General features: G+C 38.3%; 1 long non-coding RNA gene and 1 pseudogene across 1 annotated transcript; one reads left to right on the plus strand and one right to left on the minus strand.

Annotated features, from left to right (window-relative positions):
* The first annotated feature begins 3,920 nt into the window (after window positions 1-3,920).
* On the plus strand, window positions 3,921-5,109 carry LOC142520372 (uncharacterized). Its single transcript, XR_012813919.1, has 4 exons — window positions 3,921-4,033; window positions 4,120-4,143; window positions 4,382-4,459; window positions 5,006-5,109. It is a non-coding gene; the product is annotated as an uncharacterized LOC142520372 (long non-coding RNA).
* Window positions 5,110-6,268: 1,159 nt separating this feature from the next.
* Window positions 6,269-7,924, minus strand: LOC142514662 (GDT1-like protein 5; annotated as a pseudogene).
* Window positions 7,925-8,879: the final 955 nt, after the last annotated feature.

The following is an 8,879-nucleotide window of genomic DNA, read 5'->3' on the forward strand; positions in this document are numbered from 1 at the left end:
CACGCATATTGATAGACACAGGAGCATCTCATTTATTTTTATCTGCTGCATTTGTTGATGAGCATGAGGTTGCTACTATTCCTTTGTTGGATACTGTGTCAGTTGCTACTCCTTCCGGTGTATATTTGATGTCCCGTGAGATAGTTTTGAACTGTGTGATTAGATTTGAGGGTAATATTATGATAAAAAATCTAATCAAATTAGCCATGACTGACTTTGACTGTATTCTGGGTATGGATGTGTTGACAAATTATCGAGCCACTGTGGATTGTTTCCATGGAGTTGTCAGATTTAGACCATATTATGGCAGCAAATGGAATTTTTATGGTTATGATTCACAGTCTCGAATTCCATTAGTATCTGCAATGGAAATGTTCAGGTTGTTGTCAATCGGCAATGAAGGATTTTTGATCTATGCTCTTGATGCAACACGGGAAGAACGATTGAAAGTTTCAGACATTCCCGTTGTCAAGGATTTTCCAGATGTATTTCCTGATGAGATTCCAGGCTTTCCGCCTCAAAGGGAAATAGATCTTAGCATTGAATTAATGTCAGGGACAAATCTTATTCCTAGAGCACCATATCGTTTAGCTCCAACAGAGTTGAAAGAACTCAAGGAACAGCTACAGGATTTACTGGAGAAAGGCTATATCAGACCCAGTACGTCGCCCTGGGGAGCTCCAGTATTGTTTGTAAAGAAGAAAGACGGAACGATGAGAATGTGCGTCGATTATCGGCAGTTAAACCGGGCTACTGTGAAGAATAAGTATCCTTTGCCGCGTATTGACGACTTGTTTGATCAGTTGCAGGGTAGTTCTGTGTATTCCAAGATTGATCTTCGTTCCGGATACCATCAGCTTAGAGTCCGAGAGGAAGATGTTCCTAAGACAGCATTACGGACACGTTATGGACACTATGAATTCCTAGTCGTGCCGTTTGGTTTGACTAATGCTCCAGCGGTTTTTATGGATTTAATGAATCGTGTGTTCCGGGAATTCATAGATAAATTTGTTATCGTCTTTATTGATGACATCTTGATTTATTCCAGATCAAAGAAACAACACGAAGAACATTTGAAATTAGTTCTCCAAACACTCAGAGAAGCGCAATTGTATGCCAAATTTTCTAAGTGTGATTTTTGGTAGGACAGAGTTTTATTTTTAGGCCATGTTATATCTGCACAAGGAGTATCTGTTGATCCTAGTAAAGTTGAAGCTGTTATCAATTGGCCTAAACCAACCAATGTGTCTGAGATTCGAAGCTTTTTGGGATTAGCTGGGTACTACAGGCGTTTCATTGAGGGATTTTCTAGAATAGCTAGGCCTATGACCCAGTTGACACAGAAAGATCGACGTTTTGTATGGACTGCAGAATGTGAGTCTAGTTTTCGGACTTTGAAAGAAAAATTGACCACATCTCCAGTGCTAGCTTTGCCTTCAGGCTCAGGTGGATTTGTTGTCTGTACAGATGCTTCCCTAAATGGACTGGGTTGTGTTTTGATGCAAAATGGACGAGTGATTGCGTATGCATCTCGTCAGTTGAAGCCACATGAGACTCGATATCCAGTTCATGATTTGGAGTTAGCTGCCATTGTGTTTGCATTGAAGATATGGCGTCATTATCTGTACGGAGAACAGTTTGTGATTTATTCTGATCACAAGAGTCTGAAGTATCTTTTCACACAGTCCGACTTGAATATGAGACAGCGTCGATGGTTGGAATTACTTAAGGACTTTGATTGTGAGATTCAGTACCAACCAGGGCGAATGAATCAAGTTGCAGATGCTTTGAGCAGAAAGGTTCAGCCTAAAATGTTGGCATCTTTGACTATTTCAAAGGTTCATGAGCATTTGGGAACTTCAGGATGGACTTATCAGTCTAAGGGCGACTACTTTATAGTTTCATCTATACAAGTTGAACCACAGATTGTTTCTAAAATCAAAGCAGCACAGAGAACTGATCCACATGTTCATAGATTGAAAGAATTGACTCAGACAGGTCAATCAGACAAGTTCAGTGTTGCTTCTGATGGATGTCTACGCTATAATGGTAGACTTGTGGTTCCAAATTTGATAGACCTAAAAGAAGCTATACTTCGAGAAGCTCATTGTAGTCGACACAGTGTTCATCCTGGAATCAGAAAGATGTATCATATCTTGAAATCCCATTACTGGTGGGAAGGTATGAAGAAAGAGATTTTTGACTTTGTGGCTAGATGTTTGACGTGCCAACAGGTTAAAGCTGAGAGAATGAGACCTGGTGGTATGTTACATAGTCTTGAAGTGCCACAGTGGAATTGGGAGCACATTGCTATGGATTTTGTGACACACCTACCTCGTTCTAATCGTGGTTGTGATGCGATTTGGGTGATTGTTGATAGATTGTCTAAATCAGCCCATTTTATTCCTTATGATCGTACTTGTACTTATAAGAAAATGGCAAAAATGTACATCGATCATGTGCTGAGATTGCATGGTGTGCCTGTAACCATAGTATCAGATCGTGATCCCAGGTTTTCTTCGAAGTTTTGGGGTAGTTTGCAATCAGCATTGGGTTCAAAGTTGGCGATGAGTACTGCATATCACCCACAGACAGATGGTCAGTCTGAGAGGACCATTCAGACACTCGAGGACATGTTGCGAGCAGTCGTGATGGATTTCAGGGGTGGTTGGCAGGAATCATTGTCACTTGTTGAGTTCTCTTACAATAACAGCTTCCAAGCAACCATCGGAATGGCACCAATTGAAGCCTTGTACGGTAGAAAATGTAGATCTCCGATATGCTGGGAAGATGTAGGAGAAAGACAGATGTCAATGCCAGAATTTATACAAGAAATGAAAGAGAAGGTTGAAATGATTAGAAAAAGAATGAAAGCAGCACAGGATCGTCAAGCCAGCTATGCTAATAAAAGGCGTAGGCCTTTAGAATTTCAGGTTGGCGATCAGGTTTTCTTGAAAGTATCACCGTTTCGTGGTACTATGAGATTTGGGCGCAAAGGGAAGCTAGCTCCGCGTTATATTGGTCCATATGCGATTGTTGAGAGGATTGGCACTTTGGCTTATCGTTTGGACTTACCACAGAGTTTGTCTGCGATACATGATGTGTTTCATGTATCTATGTTACGAAAGTACGAGCCAGATCCTTCTCATGTCTTGAGGACTGAAGAGGTGGAGTTGGATAGTTCCCTTAGCTATGTTGAGCATCCAGTGCAAATTCTTGATCGTAAAGAAAAGCAACTTAGGAATAAGACGATTCCACTGGTTATGGTGCAGTGGAGTAGACATGGGAGAGAAGAAGCTACATGGGAATTAGAGGCTAAGATGCGTCAGGATTGGCCTCATTTGTTTGAAAATGTAATAAATTATTCCATGTATTCTGATTTCCCTATGTACTATCAGTGGTAAATGTCTGTAAACCACTTTTGTATAAATTGTGTATACTAGATTTCGAGGACGAAATCTTTTATTAGTAGGGGAGAATGTGAGAGCCCAGCCCGTACACCCCAAGCCCAGCCCAAAGTTTAAGCAAGGATAAATAATAAATAAATAAATAAGTAATTTAAAAAAAAAAGAAGAAATAATCATCATCATCATCACCGATTTCTCTCTCCTCACCCGTAACCTTCTGTCGAAACATTTTCACCATTTTCGCCGCCTCTTTGATCGCCGATTGTGGCCGCACCGGTCGCCAAAAAATTCAAGTAAATATACGATTGGAAAGCTCTCGACGTAAGCTTTCCATTGATACCACTCTTGCTAGGTGAAATCGTGATTTCCGAAAATCCAGCGAAAAACGCCGCCTCTTTCACCGCTAAATTCGCCGTCTTCCGCCGCTCAAAACTAAAAAATTGATTGAGGGGTTTTGTTCCTTATGTCGTAAGCTTACTTTTGATACCACTTTTGCAAATTTAAAAGAACTCTCTGTTTTTAGCGTAATTCCGGTCATCTTCTCCGGCGAGTTTGCCGTCTGTTGCCGGTTAGCTTTGGTTGAGGCTCGGTTTCAGCCACTATTGTTCGGATTACAAGCTACCTCGGTGCGAATTGTTGCTCACGTGAATTTAATTCAATTTCGACTCAAATAATGTATCATTATTGATTAATTATTGGGTTATTTTTGTAGGTTCCGGAATTGTGCAAGTTGGAGGTATAGTGTGGTGAACCTAGAATTTATCGCAGTCGCTTAAATATTAGTTTAGCGTCATTTAAAGCTAAAAAGAATATTTTGCGACGATAAAATAGAAATAATTGATTTTAGGTATTTTAGTCGAATATTGACAATTTAGAAATTTAAAAGGCCCAAATTATTGAAATTGGATTTTTAGTGAATTTAAATAGTTCTGGAATTTTTATATGATGATAAGACCATTTAAATTAATATTCAGGTGATTTGTCTGAGTTGGCATTTACCAGACTTTCTTGAGGATTTAAGATATTTTGTGGTAAATTAAAGTCCAGTTGAGGTACGCATGAACTGTTTTATTATGACGTCTATATGATGTGAAATGACGTTAAGTACTTTGTAATGAGTTGTGGCGTGACTTATGTGTTTCTGTGAATACGTGATTGCATTCTCGCATTTATTTGAGTTGATACTATTGTGGCATAGCATTTCGAGCCTTGACTCCTTTGATTGCTATTGATATTGATCTATCGAGTTGTTGCGTCATCGATGGAGTGGGTGGGTAGGATTAGCACTCCTGGTGACTTGCATGAGGGCTGAGCGGGTCGCTCCCGTACCCTCGATGCTGCGTGCATGGATGAGCGGCGGCATGATATTACGTTGCTGCAGGTCCTGGCACGGGTGGCCACTGTTACTGTTGGTGATGCGTTTCATTTGGACTCCGCTTTGGTATCCATTATTTTGTTGTTACCGACACGCATTGCATTGCATTTTACTTGATTTTATTTCATGTCAGTTATATTTGTCGTAATATTACTGGTTCGTCGTACTGGGGCCCGACCCCTCGTTTCTTTTTATGCTGTGGTTGTTTTTGATGCCATAGCAGGTTATCCAGGAGGATTTGACGCGTCTGGTGGAGCGTCAGGTAGCGGTGCCCAGTAGTTGGATTGTGATTGAGAGTTCCCAGATATATACTATATTATGGAGTCATACATTCACCGGAGAGATGCCCCGTGTAGCTGTACTGTTATTTTTACGATGTTTTGTATTGATAGTTGTGTGATCGAGCCTTGCCGGCTCTATATGTGTTTAGTCCTGGCCAGTGCGGCTATAGGGCTTGTGAATTGATGTTATGACTTTATTTCGAGTATATAAATGTTGTTTGTGTGGTTTGGAAATTTTTGGGATGTCCTATTTACGTGAAGGTCATGTCGAAATTTCTATTGGCCCAAAAGGAAAATTTTTAATCGCTTTCGCTGTTTACATTAATAAATCCTGGTTGTTTTGTCATTAAAGATTAATCAGGAGCACGGGCCCCCACAAATAAAAATCGATCATTCAGACAAATAATTATTTGTTCATCATCTATATATGAGAAACTATTCCCTTCAAACTCTTACGATGTTACCCATGTCATAGTGTACCTTCGTTCCGTATACATACATATGACAGTCTCCTTTTGCTATGCAACATTCCACCTTGTAAAACCATTCACTTTTCCTAACAGACGTAGCCAGTAGGTTCGAGTTATATTTCTGAGTTAGCTACGAGGTTATGTGTTACAACGGTTGCTCTTGTATATGCATGCATGTCAAGAGATTTTTTTGGTAATAGGGGAACCATTTTAAAATATTATGTACTGAAAAAAATGTTATAAGTTAAACATATCAGATAATATTTACATATTAAAGGCAAACATACCATCAACATAGCCAAAAGTGGCAGAAAGAATAATCTACAAGATTTGTTCTTCAGAAATTTGGAAGGCTAATGAGCTAATCCAAGATGATGATCCGGTCATGTCACACAACACAATCCCGTTTGGGCACAAATCTAATCGATAACCTCTCACATTTTACTGACCAAAATTTTCCATTTAAGGTAACCAAATTTAAGTCCCAATAAAGGGTGGCCTGACTGAACAGAAGCCCCATACTGCTGATGGATAGATACATCCTCGTCATCTGATCTGGACCGGAGATTGAAATTTATCTGAATTTCATATTTCATGAGAATGACAAAAAAAAAGTGGATCTTTTACCTTTACGTGGATCTGTTTCCAGATTTTGGAATACGGGCTTCAATTTTTAAAATTCTTGATTAGAATAGGTGAGGTTTCCTCACTTCAAAAGGTACATCTGTCAGCAAATTTTATGAAACTTAAAAGGATGAGAAAATGATGCTTCGGAAAGGTAACTTACGTTGGAAATGGGTCTAAAATGGAAAATAAGGAAAGTCGGAACTGGGGACATGATATCATCCCACACTTAAATACAATACAATTATTTTCACAAATGAAATATAGTTTTAAAATTTGAAACACGACAACTTGTGCAGGTATTGGAATTAATAAATCTGTTCAATGCTTCATTGGCTAACCATGTTAACAATAATGTATTTCAACAATACGAAAAGGATAAACATTGTTTCCAGAAAATTATGAAAATGACTCGCGTATCTATACTGTGATAATACCGACTTTCGGTACTTTAGGAGTCATGGCTCTACTGTTGAAAGAAATGAAACTATGAAAAGAACTCCAGAAGAAAGCGAAACCTACATCAAGCATCGCATTGTTGTTACATCTACCAAAGCTTTATATAGTGTCCAACCAATTAGCTTAGCGATTATATGTTACATGTATAAAATTAGTTTTTTTTTAAAAAAACAGTGACTTTTTTTATTATTCAGGGAAAACGAATGGCGAATTTCGTGAACTTACTATTTTCTCAGATATTTGCTTTGCCAGGCTCTTTCCTCCTAGGACAGCAGCAGTAGTACACAAAGCTTGTCCACTGCAAGATATACGAACCAGATTAGATGACCGAATGAAGGTGATATCTTAAAACTCGTATACAAATTACAAAATTGTATCAAGATCATACATACACTTGATAAGATGATAGTGAATAATTCGGAGAAGCATAAATGAGTTAGAAAAGTAAGCATACAGGAAAAATACAGGAAAGAAAGAAAGAAAGAAAGAAAGGAAGTAAGAAAAAAAGAGCCAGAGAGTTAATGAAAGTGGGTACAATTAATTTGATTCGGATTCGAATAGCTGTTTGTATGAACTTACAGGATTCCTCCAAGAACAGCACCAAGAGGATTCTCATCTGCAACCAAACCAATTGTGGCAAGCTAGCAAAAAAATTTGCTTATTGTTAATGAAAAGGGAAACAGTTAAAAAACTAAATGAAGTGATCAAACTTTTTTGGTTCGTAAAAGCGCTTACTTGGCTCTTATCGCCCCCCATTCACCAAAGAATGTGATGGAAAAGGCCTAAAAAACTGAACAAAAGATTATTCTCTTGTTGGCTTTGCTGAAGATTTTTGATGAAAGTAACATGGAGAACCTTCAATAAGATTGGAGAGAAGAATTGAGAGAGAAAAGGGTGGCTCTGCTTTTTCAGTTCATCTGAATCCTGGAAAAGCATGAACGGGAAAAACATTTATAGGCATTCAGAAAATGCTTAAACACAGAATGCTATCAGAAGACATGAAAGAGATCCTATGCTTTAAAATGAAAAAATAGTCCGCTCGAATTATAAAAAGATTTATGCAATATGTGCTGTAAGACTGTAACAAAACTATAGCGGAAGGTTAGTTTAACACATTACCTTATCATTCTTAGTAGTTTCCCCACCATTAACTTTCACATCAGCATTCTGATAGTCCAGAAATGTAGCGTTAGTGAAGTTTGTGATCACGTCAATGGAATTTGTATCACATAAGAAACTCACCAGATCCTTTTCAACTTCAGCCAATTCTTCAGTTTCCCTGTAAGTGAAAGTGAATCCAAATTGTCTTTAAAATTTGGCAATAGAACAATCTTCGAGTATAAAAGAAATAAGGGTTAGAATTATACAACTATAATCCAGTTCCCTTCATTAAATGTGTCCCACAAAGACCAGAAACCAAACCCCAGAAACAATATGGGAGATCTGCACAGATCAAATCAAGTACCAAAATACAATAGCCATTAGACAAATGATCCATGAAGAATGCAAACCAATATCACAAATATAGAGAGAAAATTCTTTAATTGTATCATGTCATACTTGCATGCAAATTGTACGAAAATTTACAAGCCATGCATGGCATTCTAACAGCATATTCATGTTGTGAGTCTTGTGACCATGAATACTGCTGTGTGCCCTGTTCCACTGTTTCGGAACCTTCATGGACCACAAACTCAAAAGGTTAGGCTTCAGTATCATGGCGCCATCTTAAGAGAACTCTACCGGCAGACTTAGCCCCAAGATTCCCCTATGGCAAAGGGGAAAGCTGCATAGAACATCAAGACGACAATAATACCCATTTGGGCAATCAAACAATGTGTAGAAATTGACATAGAAATCCAATATCAACCTTGCTTCTGTGAATGATAAGAATCTCATACACAATGTATTTGTCAATAGTAGATTATTGAAGGCGGCAATAAGCCAAAAGAGCTTCAAGGATAGATGTGATCCACTGGGAGAAGAAAAACCATTCCATTTACTATTTGTTAGTACTTTTACATAGTATAGAACTAAGAATTCAATCACATTCCAGACGTTCAAATTTATTTCCATGGAGTATACGACCAGGAAGCATAGTATAAATGTTCCATCGAAACCATTTACCATATTTGGAGCAGCCCATCCAACTACAGCTGATAAGATAGTCATGACCTACAAATCAACAACTTGCCCTAAATGGAGGACCTAAAAAATTATTCAAAATCTAAAACATGAAATGAAGAGAAGATAAGAATTATAA

The sequence above is a fragment of the Primulina tabacum genome, chromosome 1 (assembly GCF_025594145.1).
Source record: "Primulina tabacum isolate GXHZ01 chromosome 1, ASM2559414v2, whole genome shotgun sequence".
NCBI classification, from domain to species: Eukaryota; Viridiplantae; Streptophyta; class Magnoliopsida; order Lamiales; family Gesneriaceae; genus Primulina; species Primulina tabacum.